A 16,796-nucleotide genomic window follows, 5' to 3' on the forward strand; every position below is an offset into this window, starting at 1 on the left:
CGAGACATCGCGCGTGCACTCACGACTGCACCGTAATTCCAGCTTGCGTCCGCGTCGAGAAGCGTCCTGACGTTCTTTATTAACGGCGTAAAGAACAGTATTGCTCTGAAACCTATCTCCGGCTGCGAGTCGAAATGAATTACACGGTTCGCGTATGCTAACGTGAAACTGGACAGAGGGGCGCGATTAACGATTATTGCGAGGAACGGGTGCGAGCGAAAAGCACAAAGCGACCGATTTAACGAGATCAGAGGTTTGTATACAACGCGGCTTTCGCCTCGTTGCTCTATGCAACTATCGTATCGTGTTATGAACGAAGTAATTAACCGGCCGCGTACTCTACGATTAGCCTGACGGTTACAAAATTTTGGGAAATACGGGCCACGCGATCGCTCATCGATAACGTTACGATGTAGCTACTTTAATTAGTATGTACGTATCCAGTTCATTACGAGTTAACAAGTCGGTGAATAGCCACTCGGCTAATTGCATCGCGCCTCCTGGCGTCCCCGTTTTCTCCAACGAGACCTCTCTCCTTCGTTGTCTACGTTTTTTACGACGCGACCCGAGAGCCTGTGATTAATTAGAACGTATTAATTATTCAAGGGCTGGCCGGATAGATTCGTACGCCTGCGTTGCGTCACTTTCGTCCTCGGATTAAAATACGGATACAGCCGATACGATACATTTTCCTTTCTCTCTGCTCGCGTTTTCTTAGTATCTGATCGCGCGAACGATCGTGAATCGTGCATAATCGAAACGGTTAATTTGGATATCCATTGGAAGGGAGGCGGGAATATACACGCAGAACAGACGACGATGCGAGAATAGAAAAAAAAAAATAAAAAGCTCGAGGTCCCCGCGGCGGCGAGCAATTACTTTTGCAATTATTTTTAATAAACTCTCGAGAATTAATTGCGCTAACCCGCTGGGCCGGCCGTTAACGAAACACGACCGGGTCGCACAAAGCATTTCCACGCGGTCGAATGTGAGGAATTCTCTTGGTCCATACCGTTTTTCGACTCCTGCAAATTGCATTCGAACACCTGTCTATCGCGTTCACCGCTCCACTTTGGCGCGAACCAATGGAATGAAAAGAAACGGCTTGTTTATGCTTTGGTAATTGAACGGTCGTGATGAATGAGATGCGTCATTATCATGGCATCGCGTGCGAGAATCCAGTTTAATGAACGAAGTATCGAATCCGATTCTCAGACTCCGCTCCTATCGTGTTAATCGTAATATGCCAATTAAATATATTTATGGCCATGGCGGTATACGTAATAATAGTCGAATACAGACGCTTGTAGCGATAAATTGGCCACAGTTTCGCCTAAACGAAGGATCGTTTCTCGCTAGTAGATTTTATAAAGTCGCTTTGATTTCACATAGGTTACGAAATTCGCAAATCGTTGGTAGTTCGATTACGAAGAAAGATGGCAAAATTATCGGGATAGATCGTGCAGAACGAACCGCGGATTTGGTCAGGACGGAAACCACGGCCACTAGGCTAGGTTTGCGCTGTCACGTTTCTCTCGACGAGTCAGCTCGGGACACGTTCGCGGCACAGCTGCACGTGGATGCACTCGAAAAGAGCCTCGCAGCGAGTTATTGGTTTTGAACAAATACAATAGACGAGCGCGATTGACATAACGATACTCAATCCTCTTCTTTGCCCCCTGGTGAACAAATTGCGAGGCAATTTACCCTGTGCTGCGCTGCCGCTATTTTTCCTTTAAACATGTTAATTTACAAATAGCAAACTATGAAAATAAAATATTCCTTATTATTTATACAGACCACGTGTGATCGTTGTAAATGTATACCAGTGTTTGTATAGTATCTATCATAATCGACAAGTATATCACTTTGCTCCACGTTCGTATTTCTTACTTGCGAATATATGCATTTCTTTTTGATATACGTATGTACTTATCTGTCAGAGATTTACTGCTTTGTCTGGTCAGAACGCGACTTATCTACTTTTATGTATCGCTCACAACGGATACGTACACGTATACGTGTGTATTATACGATGTGTACGCTATGAAATAGCAGCGAAGAATATGTAAAAAGCTAGATAGCCATCTAGCGAACCCAAGTCATTAAGTGTTGGTGCGTTGAACTTATCGCAGGAGAAAAATCCGGTGCATTTAAATACCAGAAACACGCAGCCAGTTTTTTATTGCATCGATACATCGCGGAGTAAAAACCGTACCGATGAACGATAAACGAGCAAAACGGGAAAAAGTGAAGCAGTTCGATAGCGTACATCGACGAATCCCGGCTCGAACATCAACAAATAAAATCGACGCTCTGCCTTGCATATACCCGAAGCATTAAATTCTTGCGAATAAAAAGATCTGCAACCGCTATTTACGTGCATTGATAATGACAAACTCGTCGATCAGTAGAACGGACTTCCAGAGAATGAAACTGACTCGCGTGTACGTTCATAATACTCGACGTGTTGTGGCGTTGCTAGTTTCACGTTGTCATTCTAATCGATCGAGGGTCGTTCAATTATTCCACCGGCATCAATGTAATTACACGGGCGGCTTCGATCGTTCGCTACCATTCTCTGTTTTCGTTATTACGAGCGGTGATCGCGTTGTTCTCGCCCGTTCTACCGAATCGACGGCGTTTCGTGAAATCGGCTCGCCCGTGGGCAAAAAATTCAGCGAAACCTTTATCGCGGCAGATGAAACGAACAGTTGGACGTCGAACTGCTGCTTGACACGCGAGTATGGTAATAATAAGAGGAAACCAGACTAAACGAAAATTGCGGATAACCAAATGTATAAACGAATATAGGTGGAAAAAAATAAATACTGAATTTTAAAACTGCTCCGCCGCAAAATGAAGCAAGAAACGTGACTTACCGTATTCTTTCCCCGTAGTTCTCATATTGAATCCACCGTACTTCGTCAGCTTTATACCACGCTAAATCCGTGAAAAATCTGCGGAAAATGGAAACCAGGAAACCCTAGATCCGTAGTTTTGACTATAAACGAATGCAGGAAGAAAAAACAAGAAAAAGTATCAAGAGCATTCGAAAGTTTCCAAATCGGATCCACCGTACTTCGTCACTTTCGCATCGCCCTAAATCCACGAAAACTCTTCGAAAAATGGAAACGAGAAAAAAACATAGATTCAGAATACGGTAAAAAAAAATAGAAGCATCAAAGGAATTCCAAATTGTCCAAATCTCCTTTCAAAAATACACACATAGCAAATCCATAAAATATTTCCACAAGTTCTCGAAAGAATCGCGAGCCACTCCAAGGATAATGAATGTGTATAAATATTCTCCACTTGTTTCGTCAACTGACGACCAGTAATATTCCTCCCACTCTTCCTCGGTCGCTGGCCACTAAACCTTCCAAGCCTCGTTTTGCTAGCTGGCCATAAATTCTCAGAAGCATGACGCGTAGCTTTCAACTAACAACATAATATATGAAAATAAGGAAACATTTATATTTCCTTATTTTAAACTACTAATGAAATAACATAATTTCATCCGCGTTTTAATTTGTTATAGTTTCTCAATTCTTTCATTGATCCTTTCAAGTGTCTTCTACCCAGTGTCGTCTCAAAATCACAGAAAACCATCCAACCTATCGTATCCATAGCGTGTAAACAGGTAAAAACGTACTGTGTTATACGAAGATCTGTCATTTTCTCATTGTATCCTTCCGTAAAGCGTTTCCAGTTGCTTTGTACTGTTTCATCGTTGGCCACTTGGTAGCCGCAGACGGACGTTATTTTCGAATCAATTATCCGCGAAAGTAATTAAACCGGCAACGCGCTCAAGCACACTATTTTCCACTGGTAACGCCGCAAAACATTCGAAATTCTCGTCGTAATGGTGAACCCGGTCCTCATAAATCTGTGGTCAGCCAGGTCCACCGAGTGTCCTGCGACCGCCATTCCTCTTCGGACGAGATCCCCCTCGGCATTGCAGTCTGTCTGCAGATTCGCGTATGCACTTCCTTCGAAAACCTAACCCGCCCACGCGACGCGTTCTCTCTCTCTCTCTCTCTCTCTCTCTCTCTCTCTCTCTCTTTCTCCCTCTGCACGTGTTACATGTTTCCGACGCCCAACTTGGCCAGCCAAAGATACTTCCGCCTGATGGTTCGACTAATCGTCCGCCCAGCTGCTGGCCTCTACCAGATTCTATCCGAGGCAAGAACATCTATTCGACTGGATGAACTGTTGTGAATAAACAGCCGTTCATAAATATGTCACATACTGATTTCGTACGAAACGCGACAATTTATCTAAATTATGAACGAAACTACTAATCGATTAAAATGTTATATTCGTGCAAGGTTGCGAGGTAATTATATAACAGTGGCGTAAAAAGTATAAATTATATAAATTATTAAGCTTGATATGGAGTATAGCTGATACAGCTGAAAAGTTTCTACAAGTTTCGGAAAGAAAGTTTATGCAATGACAATTTTCGTTTAATTATCAGCGACAGTGTAACCAAACGTTTATATTCGAGAGAGCCGGCGAGGATTTGCATCGAAAAGGAAAAATCTCATCGACGCTCAAGCCGCATTAACCGTTCCGCCAGGCCGAAAGAAACAAAGGAAAGAATGATTTAATCCGCAAACGCAATTAAAAAAGAAAAGTTATCACGTTCTTGCCACAAACCGGTGGTATTCAAAAGGCATCCTTAACCGCGAAACTTTAGCGTTCTACTTCCACTTCATATTAATAGGAATATTAGAATATTGCGATGTTACGAGCCAAAATTCCTTCAAAACGTAAATAGAAACATGGAGAAACAAGTTTGGAGAAGCTGGTGCCAAAAAATGTTACAGAATTATTCTTTTAGAACGAATATGAAATAAGCCTAAATAGCGATACTCTGATTTAAAAGGCTCTTTAAGATATTAAATGGAAATTCCGCGTTTTTATCTCCTGGAAATATTATGTTTCCTCCAGAGTTTAGACTAACTTTGGATCAAAGAGCTTAAAATCAAAATCAATGAGCCTAGCTAGGCGAAAGTTTTGTTGAAACTAGTTATCTGCAGCACACGATCGCACGTGCATCGACTCTATAGAGGCATATTCGTCGAATCGTTCGTCTCATTTCGACTGCATATCGCATTTTCCAGTTGGAAAACTAAAGCTCGTGACCGGTGCAAGTTCGGAATAGAAATTGTTAATGTCAGATGACCGACGAGCGTGTCCAAAAACCGAACGGGGAAATTTATGCGAGTTATTCGAGTTATTCGCAAACTAAATTTTCCACCAGCTGTTCTACCCTCCGTCCCTTGCGCTCACGTTCGTGATCGAACTTTCCGATCACAGTCGCCGCCGTTGTAACCGAATCACGAACCTTTTTTTCCTTCGGTGAAAACCTCTGCCAGAGGGGCAAAAAAAAACATTTCTCGAATAATCGTGTTCGCCACGTGAGTTGTTTCGATCGATTAACTCGCCTCGATAGACCTCGGAATTGCTCGTCTATCGTGAATCATTCAATCGCCTGTACTACTGTTCCGCAGTATGCCGACACGTACTTATTTTTGACGCAATATATACGTTACCGACTGTTGAGAATTTTGGATATTAATAGCAGAAATAATGGTATAGGAACACTAAATTTACACTTAGAATTTATATTAGAATAATTATATATTCATTTGTTAAACGATTTCAAAGATATTCATCGATACTTACTTGCACGCGTCTCAACACTTTCTTCCATACCCGGCTGTTAACCGACTGAACAGTTTACATTCATTTGTTTTCGAAACGCCGCGCATACACATACTTCCACACACTGATATTCACATACAAGTATTACTACTTCGCAGCTAACCTAGTCTAGCACATAAAATTATACATATCTCAATACCGACAATGCGTAAAACGCTTTAAATATGTGACGATGGTAGTGACGGCGTTTCCCGAATACCTCGGAGACTGAGACCAAGCGGCGGTTATATGTGTAGGAAAAAGTTGTTCGGAATGTTGAATTTTACAACATACTTGAATTTCGTCGAAATCAGCGAAGTGTACCCTTTTATGCACAATTACCGTCCTTTCTTCCAGTAAGAAAATCTGGTGCTTTACTTTGCATTTTACTTCTTTTTCTAAAGGCTTTTTCATAACTCCCTTCTCATACTTTGTCTAAATATTACTTCTCGTACTATATATTCTTTAGGTATTGTATATACAATGCCTAGGAAAAAGCTATAAAATATATTAAAGTAGCACGGACGTTTCATGCTTTAGCCGAAAACGACGCGCATTCTACAAATTTTCTAGGTATTATATAAAATTCCAGTATTTTACATTGCACGTTAAATTTGATTTAATTGTCAAATTCTAGAGAACTTGCAATGGTAATTTAAATAAAATTATTTAACTATCTCAAATATATTATTACCGTCTTTCAACTGGATAATCTAAATTTACTCCGATTCGATGAAAGGGTAGCAATTGCTGTTTCTAATTATTAATTCATTATTAATCCGCACGCTCTGATCAAATTCGAACACCGTTGCTACAAATCAACCGAAATTCTTGGACAATTACGAGCAACGTAATATATTCCATCACTAAATAGGTTGCTTAACATCGATCGTCTCCTCTTACAAAATTAGTTCTTCCGTCAAAACGGTAAATAGGGCCACTTGTCAAAGAGAATGGAAGTTAAATGGCGTGGTAAAAATGAAATCTACGATACATGACACAAGCTGTGAAAAAAATGCGCTCGAGTTGGTCCCAGAGCCACGTGCACGGAACTTTGTATACCAGTGAAATTTCTTGGGAAGTTGGTTCTCGGAGAAAAATTCATTTTCGAAGTGAAAACCCATCGCGAGAAGCGGCGAGGAATTATGCAAATGAAGAGCAGCGAGGTTGATTGCGCTAATGCAACGTCGTTTTCTAAACGAAGCGAACCGGATTAGCGAAGAGTGGAGAGATCGTATAAAATTTTTTTACGACATCCAGTTACTTGATGGATTTATGCTTCCGGCTTATAGAAACTCCTTATTTTTACATTTCCCTGGAGAACTCGGTCGTACGATCGTCTACTTATCCGCTGGCAGAATCATCGGCGCGAAATCGAATGAAAACTTTTGAGAGACTGCGTTCCATGCAATTTCGAGGTATTCGATCCGAAGTTTCGTAACGGATCTACAGTCGATGCAAGCACAAACGAATGGAGACGAATCGAATCGACATTTGTTTAGCACGGCGCGTTCTAAAGTTTACGACACGGATGAAAATATTTCCCGTTTTTTGGAGACTTCGATATTTAGTTTATTATGGACATATTATACCTGACGGAAATATACGAACAATTACCATAAACGTTTCTGTGTATATAGCGTATATGTTACACGAAGTATCTGGAAATTTCATTGACACGTAGAATAGCGTGAAAGGGCTTAACAACATTCACGAAACTCGTTCTTATTATTTTGATTACTCTGCGTCATCGAACTCGATCATCGACTGCAGCACTTGGTTATGGTAATTATCAGTAAAAACACTCAAATATTTATCGATAATAACGAGCCATTATCGTTGCATGACGAAAGCGTTGTGCGTAACGCCAGACGAGCGTGTTAATGCGCGATTGCGCGAAAATTAATACATACGGAAAGATAATTTTACAGCAACGGCTATCATAAAATACGAAACGCTCGTGTAACCATTTACTGGTCATTTCGTGTAAAATTGTGTAAAACTTGACACCATACGTAATTATTACTTACACGAGGGAACATAGGCGAAACTCCTCTTTCAAAGCATCGACCAACACGAAAAAGCTTCGATCTCTAAAATACGAATTCTCTTTGCATTCCTCTCGTTCTTTGCTTAATTCCTTAACAACTAAGCAGCTTACGGCAAGTTAAAAATCCGACTACCAAAACCTTTGAAACCACCAACCAGGGCGAAAGGGTTTCAATCTGTAAAATACGAACTCTTTGCATTCTTTTCGTTCTTTGTGCAATTCTTCGATAGTTAAGGTACTTATTGTAAGATACCCGTTGCAGTACCAAAACCGGAAACTTGTATAAGCCCCCGTGTGTAGTTACATTATGTTCCAAGCACTAACAAAGTTGGAGCATCGTTACGTGTGTATCGGCTTGCATCCAACTCCCACGAATATGGGAAATAACTCTCGTTCCGCGGATAACACGATTAGCCTGATCGAAAACGTTTCAACTTTGCAAGTCAATCAGCCAACTATTCGGCCTGGTTGAAACCGCCACGAGAACCATACAAATTCGGACCGTCCCATTGGAGACGGTTCTGGTGAAAGTCACTGCTGCTAGATCACGCCAATATCGAGCGACTAATAAATTCATATTACTAACAAATATAGTCTGGTCGTAATGGATGATGTACATGACGCATAATGTATCAAAGCCTTACTGGCAATTTTCATGGGCAAACTACGGATTTCTATACAAATTCGCATTTATATGAATATAATTTTAAACATGCAACTTAGAAGATTTCAACGTCGCTTTGCGGCGTACAGGCTGGGACTGAGGATGGCAATCACAGCCTCCGTCGATTTATTGTAATCAGTGGTTCGCTTATCAAAATTTATCAACCTGTACGCAGCTGTAAAATCGCTCAGAATCTGGCAGTCCTGTTACAGATATAACTCAAATTTCTCTTTATCTGCCCGCATTTATCGAGTTTGTGAAATCACAAATGCTCTCAGTGGTGATTTGAATTTGTTCACAGGTTCTATCCATTTTTTTTAAATGCAAATCCACAAAGCTCTGGATAATAACTATTGATCTTGATTTCGTATATACGTCCGCTATACACGTGTACTCGTTCTTTTTATTCATTTTTATCTTGCATATTAATGGGAACTTTCCTGTCCAATATATATAATATACATAGTGTATATAATTATTAATAATAAAAATAATGAAATAGAATTAAATAATATATATTGGGTTGTCCGAAATGTTTCTTTCGTTTAATAAGGTGATAATAAATGAACAACGATTTCTGTTTTATATTATTTTATTGAATTAGGTATGATCCATTTCGTTATATTTCTATTATTATGTTCGTGCATAATTCAATTAACTAATATAAAACAAAACATATAGTGCGTCTATTATTTCCTTATGAAACGAAAGAAACTTTTCGGACAACCTAATACATATAAAATGACGAATTATTATTAATGTTATTACTGAAATTGTTTTACTTAATAAATGTTATAGAAACTACTATACTCTGGATACTTTATACATTTTTATAAATTATTTCCATTCTGCTCATCTTTCGCTTCCAAATTTCTCATAAGCGCGTAAAAAGTATGTTAATGAATATAAAAAACCGTTATCATGGCAAGTAGGTTAAGATGATAAAACGTAGCTGAAAAACGCTCTTTCTCCATTCAACACTCTGGGAAAATCATCTTACTACCGTACTTAATAAGCTTCTGTTTACTTGCTAGGAAGTTCCCTTTCTCATCAACCATGCAACTATTATAAAGTCAATGGTAGAAGCAGTTTCTACGAAAACGAAGTTTTTGCCCGTGTAAATAAATGTCTGGGAATGCGGTTGGCAAAATTCGTTACAGATACCTTTATAAGCGAGTAAGTTTCTGGTTGACGATGACGCAAACAGTTGTTGGACGAACCAGCAGAGGATACGGTGGTAGTTCATCCGGAGAGAGAGAAAGAGAGAGAAAGACAGAGACAGAGAGAGGAAGTTCCGGAGAGATACAGAGAAAGCTCGGGAAAAGACGAGTTTGGCCTCTACGTTACACACGTGCGTCATCGTCTAATTTTGAATTCTCGAAGCGCAACCCAGGATCACGTGATCCAGCGACATGCACCTTCGTCGTTCAAGCAGAGCAAACCACCTTTCGAGGAGCGCGATACCCGGCCGCAACGCGTTACGCCCCTGTTCCGGAAGTAATAACACTGCCGAAACTCGTGTTGCCGCGTACCATGAGCTTGATTCACGCACACCCTCTCACCCCCGTAGTCAGATTCTGAAACGCGGGACTGTTCGAGGCAGATGGAAATTCGCGGTCGGACAAGCAGAAAAGGGTTGTTTGCGAAAAGGGAAAAATGAAAATTCACGAGCATTCGTTCGTGCTTAAAAAAGGGTGGCTCTTTCAAAGGGATATCGTTCAAATGGAGGGTACGTGGATATACGATTGGTTGATAGCGTTGGTACGGGGATTTCGCGTGATTGTTTAGTGCGAACGACTGAATTTTGAGTGCTACAACTATTAGCTTGTCTCAAAAGTTTCTTTCGTTTTATATAGAAATAACAGATGCACGATTCTTCGTATTACTTGTTTCATATTGCTTTATTGAATTACGTGCGATCCATTTTCTTCTATTAAGACAAAGACCGCAACGTTTGACAGATTAGGTTTCATGTTCGTATAAAGATTGCAAACAAAATTGTATATTTAATTCTATTGTATTTAATATCATGCTTTTGAATCATTTTTTCGTACTGTTTTATCTTGCACTATATCGTACTGTATATTTTAAAAGCTACGACAGTTTTATTTCGCGGTCGAAACTGTTCTATATTCTTATCGTCCACCCTTCTGTATGCTGTGTATGTATATTAAAAATGGTTATGGTTAGCGGTTATAATAAAAATTCCTACAATAGGAGAATGAACGAGACTAAGAGCGTACTAGAGGCTGGGACAATAACATTGATATACATAAAGGATTTATCCCTGGGACGCTTAATGACGCGATAAACAAAACGATAGACTATCGCCAAATTAAGCAGAATCCTACAGGCACAAAAGTGGTTTTCGTTTTTGCTCGGCAACAAATTATTAATTCGTTCTAGTAGAGACAATAGGGCACGTAAACTGCATAATTTATAATATTACAGAATTCCCTCTATTTGAACAGTTCGTACAACCCGTATAAATGCCTAGTAATAGTATTATTACGTAAACCCTGGCCTGGCTGCAGGTTCAGCGTGCATTGAAAATTCATCGAGCGAAGAGTGGTCACGTGTTGCACGTTTATTACAAATTTCCGGAACACGGTGTTAAAACAAACGAAACGTTCTCACCCGCAAAATCCGAAACCGAGCACAGCTTCGAGAATTACCCTTAGGAGCGCCATAGTGCGCATACCAAACATCGTATCTGCATCGCGGTTCATATGGAATTTCTGTGTCCATTCAATGGACTTCGCGCACGTTCATACGATAGAAGCAAATATCGAGAAGTGGAACTTTATGAGTGCGTTCGAGTACTGAAATCTTCAAGTGTACGCTGCGCGAAGAAAAATTCAACTTTGCTTTCGCGAATCTTATGAACAAAAAAATATCGTCGAGTATCGGAAGCTCTCGTAGAGCGAAGGGAAGGGCGGAATATAGAAGAGATTGGATTTTACTTGTTTCGTATACCAACGATTAAATGGTTCGTGAGCGATAATAAACAAGTTAGCTCCGATTCGAAAAGGGAACCTGCTAAAAAAAGGTTTATAAATCCATCAGTGGCTGGTGTTTAGCATTTTTCATATATAGAACAAACCTGAACTGACAACAATCTTTAGGTATATCTTTAAGCTTTTCTTTCTCTTCCAATAAGTACGATGGAAGTTGTCTTCTTAGTACTGCGAACCCTTCGATTAAGAAACAGCCACGGTGATCGATAGATCTCGCTTCGACTCGAAGATGTCTCAGTACGTTCGAACAACAGCCGTCTTAAAACACGGTTCGAGAAAATTTCAACCAAATAACCGTGTCTCGGGCTTGATTAAAAGAGAAAGAAGAAAAGGCTGGAACCACGAATCTGGCTAAAGCAAATATCGCGAAATTCGGATAAAGGGGACTAGGAGCAAAGCAATTTGCATTCCAATCTCTCACATCTCCGGTGCTCGTCAGCAGCTGAAAAAGCAGCAACAACGAGAAGGTTACAACGAGAAAGTAGCACGTGGAAGGGTCATTCGCTGGGCGGCCGCCGACCCAAAAACTGATCGTCGAAATTTATGCGAGTTGTTCGAGTTGCCGAGGGGTAAATAGCGGTACAACGTTACGCTTTCTCTCTCTCTCTCTCGTTTGTTACAACAGGATGAGCCGAGGCCACCTGCACGATCCATTGGTTTTGCGTGACCGTTTTTGTGTAGCCGATGTATATTCGTGTAGATTAGGTTTCGCGCGACACGGAGCGTTAATGAACGAGGAAGTGTCGTTTGCACGGGACCCAGGAGGGGAGAAAATTTTCAAATTTGTGTTTACGCCCCGAAGCTAACCAACCCCTTGCTCTCTGCCCTCTACGTTACCAGTTCCTCCGCTACTCTCGTTCACCGAAGCCCCGAGCTAATGAACGCGTAAATGTACCGCTCGTAAATACGCGAGAAATTTATACTCCACGCGCTTCGTCCTCTTCGATTCTTTTTACTCTGTCTATTTCACTCTGTGTCCACGCTTTTTTTCGTTCTTTCCTCCTCGCTCTCACAGATCAACCGGTTCCGTTCAAACGCAGGATACAGTAACCACCCTCTGTTTATGCACGCGTTACATTTTGCTTCGTGTTTTGATGTTATTCGGCCGTTCAGCTGTATTTTAATATAACATAGTTAAGAAAAATTCGGTTCGAAGGAAAGGATTAAGGATGTACCTAACAGGTAAAATATAACTGCTACTTCTGAGAACGATATTTCTCAAGAAAGTGGAAATTAGTATTGTTTCAGAGAACTCGATGAGCCTAATGAAAAAAGACACGGTTTTATTAATTCACTGATAAATTGGATACTAAAATTGTTCCTATATGAAAGACAAAAAAAAGTTGAAAATGCTTCGTAAAAAAATTCAAACGTATTTTTCTTTACGTTTCGTAGATGAGTTCTACGACATTCCACAAAATCCGATAGCTAACGAGTCTTTCTCTCGAGAATTTTCATGCGCGTTACTCCCTCATTTCGTAATTAAAAAAAAAGGTATTCGACTTACAATAGGCGTGAATCGACTGGTTTCCCTGGTGTCGAGCCGTCTTCACTTACAAACAGCTGCGCTGAAAGAATCCCGTGCATTTATTGTCACGTCGTTCCTCCAAAGAGACGAAAGGATCACGCGACGAGAGAAAGAGACGAAGAATGCGGTGGATCGAAATAAGCAAGCGAGAGAGCGAAACGCGTAAAAAGGCAAAAGAGAGCATCGGTGTGTGCAAAGCATAGGGGGGAATTGCATATAGAAAAAGAAGCGTACACACGCTTCTGGCCGATATTACAGCGAGCCATGCAATGTATATACAAGGTAATTTTCTCAGTCGTACAGATAGGTACGTTTCGGTTGGGTGCGACCCGGTGCCACCAGCCACAACCTCCATTCGCGGCTTCCCTTTCTCCCTGACCAACCACCCCTAGCCTTTCGGTCCGTCGAACCTCGTTCACTTCCGACCGTAACAGGGAAAAAGAAAAGCACGGGCGAAAGAGAGGAGATTCGGTCTCGTAACAAGAAAGCGCAACCAACTTTCGTCTATGCTTTGCTTCTGTCTACCAAATTCGCACAAATAAAGAAGAACCGGTCGAGAAGTACAGTTTCTCTCTTTTTCTACTGTTCGTTACTACCTGGCTGTGTACTGGTGTTTTGGTCGAACGAGACAAAGGTGGAACAAGTTCTTTGTTCCGTTCTTTATTCACCTGCGAGGTTAAGGATCGTCGCAGGCGAGCGACTCCCGTCACGTTTACATTACGTCGCGTTAATTCGACGTCGAGTCCTAAAGAGATTTACGCATGACGCAACTTTCGACGACGAATTTGTGTCATAGTCGCCCTCGATTGCAAAAACGATGCACGCAGCTCGCATACAACGGGTGCGAAACAACTGGAACCAGTCGATGGTACTTGTTTGCGTGGGTTGAGTCGCGCGTGTGTATTCGGATTTCAAAAGACTCGGTGAACTGGGATAATGGATAGCTAGCGAACTCGATCATAGGATCCCGGCCATTATCTATGCGGGCGAGTTATCCAGTGAAATTGGAAATTTTCAGGGCTGCGATCCACATTCCGTTACGTACATATTTCCAGAGAAAGTAGAACTCTGGTAACGTGTGTTCCCTGAGTTTACGGAAGGGGTTTGTTCAGAACGCGTTCTCAAGTACCTAACGTTATTGGCGACCCCGAGTATAACGCTTTATTAGATTCTTTTCCGCCGAGTATGAGATATCCAGGGAGAGAAAGTTGGCGCTCTTACTGCAAAACTACGCGAGTCTGACGACCTACTCGAGCCTCGTTACCGATTAACTAGACGATCGTCTTTCCAACAACGATGTTAATTAGAGATTATTACTAATCGAGCGGCCTCGTTTTACAAGGAGAAACTGGCTGATCCTAGGAAGTACCTTGAGAAGCGTATTAGAGGAAGGAAAACGGACTGGTCTCCTCATTCCTGTTTCGGTCTAGTCTCTTTTCAACTATCGAGCTGTCTTATAAGTTCGCATAGGATCTACATATTTAATCAACGAAGCGTACTTCCGTTCGCAAGCATTAGTATACGTGCGGAAACTCGGATAAAGCTGCAAAATCGTTGAAAGACTTGTTAAACCCTTCGTTATCTTGTTTGAAACTACGAGCTATAACGAATCCATATATTCTATGTTATGATAAGAGTCCCGTAAATAATCCTTGTCGAATTATTAAATGTTTTTATCGGTCGATGCTCCGTTGATCACCTAACCCCTCTATGTAGCTTGTATGTGATTGTTGAGAATTGTGGATCTTAATCGCCGAAATAAATGTATAGGAACACTCAGATTACACTTAGAATTGATATCAAAATAGTTTCAGATTTATTTAATACGTGATTTACAAGATATTTGACGATACATATTTGCACGCGTCTCAGCACTCTCTCTGTCTCATCATCTTCTTTACCACACTACCAATGAAACAGTTACATTCGCACGTTTTACGAGACGCTGTGCACGCATACTCATATATGTGTATCACTACTACGCGGCTAGTCTAGTCTAGCACACAAAATTACACGTATCTCAATAGTTGTTTGAACAATCTGATAGATTCGTCTATTCCGAGGACGAGGATCGTGAAATTCTTTTTGCTTCGTTTTGTCCTTTTCTTCTCCTTCTTTTCCTTTTTCGCTATTAGCGTTTGTGTTTCGTTCGATAGGAACCCGGTACTTTTGCCACAGACGCTGATAATCGATTGGAAACCATAATTGGAAGTTGCCACCGTACGTGAAACAATTAATTAGACCTTAATTAGTGCTCGGCCCAGTTTCAAAGCTGCGACAGTGGGTAGGTTCCAGAGGAAGCTGCAACTCCGACATCGTATTACCCTCGAAAACTCGTGAAGGAGATAAAAGAACAGGTTTCGTCGCTATTCTATTTGATCCTTTTCTGTCGCTCGTTGACAAGACCTTATCAGTGTGTAATTATCTTGCCGCGCTCTAGAATACGATACGGCTCTAATTGCCCTTTTCCGATAAAGTTAATTCATTTAATCTATGCGTCACCTGGACACGCGCAATTAGCGTATATCGTGTTACATTAACTTCCAGGTTCCACGCTTACAATCTCACGATATCGTAGAATTCAAATTCGTTTTTCTTCGAAGATATCTTGGAACGTTTATACCTTCTTCCTTTCTCTCTTTAACTTCCCCTGGAACAAAACTCTAAACCTTCCTACAGAGGAGATGCATAAAACGACGATTGTCCCAAAAATATTTCAATTGTATATAATCTGATATCTTCGCGTAACGATATGACGTAGCGATGTTCTAAATGCAAGAAAATAACCGATAAAGAAATCCGATTCCACGACGACACTTTAATTTAGAAGTTTCGCTGTATAGTGAGAGATATCAGTCTTATCGAATTGCCATTTTCCAGCAGCACAAAAACCCAGAAATATTTCATAAAATCGGATGTCTACTCGCTTCCACGTAGGAAAACACGTAGCAAGAATACTCTGTCCCATATCTATCAGCCCTAGTAGGATATCGAAGGCGTTCCGATAAGATAGAGAAAAATATTCAAAGCTATCGGCGTGCCAGGTACCGTCTTTTATCCCGTTCACGGCGTGCGTTCACCTCGATAACCATAGCGAACTTTTGCCCGCTTTTTGGCCGGCTTCCGGTACACATTCGACAAAAGCAGCCTGTCATCCGGCTCGCTTTTCTCCCGCTGAACGAAAAAGAAAGCGCGGACGAGCCACGGAGAATGGCAGAGCAAAAACGTGGAAGCAGAATGAAGGCACGGGCCCACGGAACCGCCATAAAGTCTCGTTCCCTTTAATCCGGTTGAACCGATCGACCTGATCAATCGCGACTGTGGACCCGATACTTCGTCGATGTACGTCCCTCGGGATATCCTCCGCGGCAGAGAACTAATCACGGAGTGGAAACTCGACGCAGTTCGAGACTGGTGGCTCGGTTGGATTGTCGCGTTTGAAAATTTCATTCGACAACGTTGGCCAAGCATTTCCGCGACCGACGCGCGAAATTGAGTTTCATACGTACTCGTGAATCCGAATGAATCGGACGCCAAGGCATTGTCTCGTATCGAGATCGTGTAACGTTCGTGAAAATCTGCCATTCTCGTTACCGATACTCAGCACACGCGTATTAATCGTATCGAACGTCTATATTCAATTCAGAAGTATTCCACCATATACCTATCGAGTTTCCCAATTTCTCTATAACGTATGCGAAATGGAATTTCAAGGACGTTTATAAAACGTTGAGCAATTCGCCATTCGTGTTCCGTTTATTTCGCGTAGCTATTACCCGACGTTATTATCGGGTAATTTAAACGAGCTTTGTCGCCCGAGAATGC

General features: G+C 41.3%; 1 protein-coding gene across 1 annotated transcript in view; it reads left to right on the forward strand.

Annotated features, from left to right (window-relative positions):
- Positions 1–16,796, forward strand: part of LOC138183872 (spondin-1) — a 194,252-nt gene that overhangs the window by 162,495 nt on the left and 14,961 nt on the right. The window lies entirely within an intron of this gene.

Source organism: Bombus flavifrons, chromosome 10, assembly GCF_040668555.2.
Source record: "Bombus flavifrons isolate JBK064 chromosome 10, iyBomFlav1_principal, whole genome shotgun sequence".
In the NCBI taxonomy this organism is placed as follows: Eukaryota; Metazoa; Arthropoda; class Insecta; order Hymenoptera; family Apidae; genus Bombus; species Bombus flavifrons.